Source organism: Schistocerca cancellata, chromosome 2 (assembly GCF_023864275.1).
Source record: "Schistocerca cancellata isolate TAMUIC-IGC-003103 chromosome 2, iqSchCanc2.1, whole genome shotgun sequence".
Classification (NCBI taxonomy): domain Eukaryota; kingdom Metazoa; phylum Arthropoda; class Insecta; order Orthoptera; family Acrididae; genus Schistocerca; species Schistocerca cancellata.
In genome coordinates, this window is record NC_064627.1 from 849718997 (window position 1) to 849722239 (window position 3243).

Sequence of the window (3243 nt, forward strand, 5' to 3'; positions counted from 1 at the left end):
AAGCGGGAGAAGGTATTGCTCACAAGCGAGGCAACTGTGCATGCGCACGAGTCCACCGACAACTGGTCAAATGAACATCATGTAAACAGATTAAAACTGTGTGCCGGACCGAGACTTGAACTCGGGACCTTTGCCTTTTGCTGGCAAGTGCTCTATCATCTGAGCTACCAAAGGACGACTCATGCCCCATCCTCACAGCTTTACTTCTGCCAGTACCTCATCTCCTACTTTCCAAACTTCACAGAAGCTCTCATGTCTCCGCAATATCCTTTCTTTCAGGAGTGCTAGTTCTGCAAGGTTCGCAGGAGAGCTTCTGTGGAGTTTGGAAGGTAGGAGACGAGGTACTGGCGGAATTAAAGCTGTGAGGACGGGGTGCGAATGGTGCTTGGGTAGCTCAGTTGGTAGAGCACTTGCCCGTGAAAGGCAAAGGTCCCGAGTTCGAGTCTCGGTCCGGCACACAGTTTCAATCTGCCAGGAAGTTTCATATCAGCGCACACTCCGCTGTAGAGTGAAAATTTCATCCTGGTTACAGGTTTGTTTGACCCACGGGAAAGTGGTACAATGATGCTGAAGAAACTGAACTGACAGTACTCGAATCACAGCATCCGAATGAGTACGCCGTATTTCGTAATTTTCAACAGATTGTCAACTTTAAAATTGAAGCGTCCACACCACAGTATCATTCCTTCATCAATTGAGATGATTTAACTTTGATTAAACGTTTCTTTAAATTTTTTGAAAAATAATCAATTACGAATTGCACTTTGAAAAGCCAGTTGGCATCATCCAGTTTATTGTTGTTGTCGGAAAAATGTAAAAACGATAATATTAGTTTGAATCGGTTGTGGGGCATCGTTTTGCGAAATATCAGCGTGTGTATCAACGGATTCGATGACCAATAATCATCGATCCTTGTTGTTGTTGTTTTTTTAACTGTTGCCATAAGGGTAGCAAGCCCAAACAATTTTCTAAGTTTGGGTCCTGTAACTTCGACAAATTTGGCATATTTTTTAAACCCAGTTTCTTTCTATTGCTATTTTGACTGTAGTAGTAGTTGGTCTCGTTGCTAATATATTCAAATCAATCGTTCCCAATATATAATTCTATGATATACTTGACGCTCTGTGTATCTTTCGGACAAGACGTCCGCACATTCATCGTATCATCTCTTTCGTCAGTCATGACGAAAGGGCACAAAACAAAAATCTTGATGACGTGTGCAACTTATTGTTACCTGAACAAAACACCAACAGAATGCAAAAGATAAGTGCTGTCGCCGGCCACTGCTCACGACACCACGGCTGTGTCGCTGGCCACTGAGCGATACTATCTATGTACACGACACCACTGTGTTGTCGGCTGCTGTTGATCGCTATTTCGTGAACGACACCACTGCGGTATCACCGGACAGCAGAGTGTCAATATCAGTATTCTTGAAATCAAAACAATTACTGACAAATGCGCCAACTCCTCCTTACTCCGTGTTTCCTCTACAGAAGTAAGAAGCTACCTTGAATCCTGCAACATTTAACATCTCTAAAAGTTCTTTATAGTTACCACATCAGGGATGTGGTGAACTTTCAGACACCACCACATTTCCAGAATGAGATTTTCACTCTGCAGCGGAGTGTGCGCTGATATGAAACTTCCTGGCAGATTAAAACTGTGTGCCCGACCGAGACTCGGAACTCGGGACCTTTGCCTTTCGCGGGCAAGTGCTCTACCATCGGAGCTACCGAAGCATGACTCACGCCCGGTCCTCACAGCTTTACTTCTGCCAGTATCTTGTCTCCTACCTTCCAAACTTTACAGAAGTTCTCCTGCGAACCTTCGCAGATTTTGTTTCTTACATTATCGCTCTTATATTAGCAAAATATGGCTAATATTTATATGACTAATATTTATTACCAGTATGTTGATATATCCTGGTGTACTTACTGTTTATTAATTTTCAAACCTAATACGTTTGGACTAGATATGTGCAATGTAGTGTTGCACTGTTTACTTGTATTTGCTTATGGGCTTGAATTGACCAGGGTTGATTGGACTGGCTTGGGGAATAATTATATTATTTAAACTGAGACACATTTTTCGACACATGTTTGCTGTGCAGTCGTAGTTCCTGTGTGCAGTGAATACTTTTCTCATTTATTTATAATATACCTTCTGCAAGATGTCAATGAGGGGAAAATTTTTCAGGTTATTGATGTTTCATCTGGCAGCTCTCATACAATACCCGCTCGATTGTAATCTTTATAAAATAACCACTTCAGATTTCTTCCACTGTAAAGTATTAGTCAGTAACCAATTCAACAAATGTAATTCTTGTAGATTTACAAATTTTTCAATTTTAATTTTTGAAGGTAGACAAATCTTAAGTTGAGAGGAAGCTTATGAGATCAAGAGTTTATGAACTTTTACAAAAATTTAGCATATGTTTTCATCTTTTGGTACATTAAGAAAGCATTCTTGTCAGTGAAAAATTGCCTAATCGTTTAAAATAAAATCTGTCACTGACGGGCAATGAGAGGAGCAGACATATGATTGCTGTGTTGAAATTGGGCAGAATATAATTACCTCATTTCATTCATTATATTTGTGGAATACAAAACATTCCTTTTCTCTAAACGTACTCCAATTTTAAAATTATTTACTCAGTCCTTACATATGCAATGAATATTTGTAGCTTGTAGTAAATACTGTACACCAACTCAACATGAATAAATTAAAATTTGTTGTTATGCTTTACTGGATTACTTATGAGGTTAAATGGTAACTGCACTAAATAGTGTATGCTGTTCCTAAGAATTGTCAGTTATTGGCAGCACAAATTATATGGACAACGTTAGTACTACTTGAACATATGCCCACCTCAAATGTAACTGCAATTGAATATGCTGTGAAATTGATTTTCCAGGTTACTACCTCATATTGCAGTGAGACTTTAGTGTGTGAGGTTGTAGACCACCTCGACCACAATTAAGTTGAAATTAACACCAGCCATAACTTTGAGGAAGATTTTTGTTGATATGAAGTGCAGTTACAGCTATAAACATTATAATTTCAGATAGAATCCCAGTCAACAATTGCATTTCATGACAGTACCGGTTGTACAGGTACATGATGAAAGACCCCCAGGATATCGTAAAGTTAAAATTTATTAAAAACAAAAAATGAAACCCCAATCGACCACAAGCATTGGCAAAGACGTTAATTATGAATGCACTGTAAGGCTCAGACAAA

At 39.3% G+C, this 3243-nt stretch overlaps 1 non-coding gene across 1 annotated transcript; it reads left to right on the top strand.

Moving 5' to 3' along the window:
* The first annotated feature begins 382 nt into the window (after window positions 1–382).
* Trnas-uga (transfer RNA serine (anticodon UGA)) lies at window positions 383–457 on the top strand. The gene has a single exon. It is a non-coding gene; the product is annotated as a tRNA-Ser (tRNA).
* The last annotated feature ends 2786 nt before the right edge of the window (window positions 458–3243 follow it).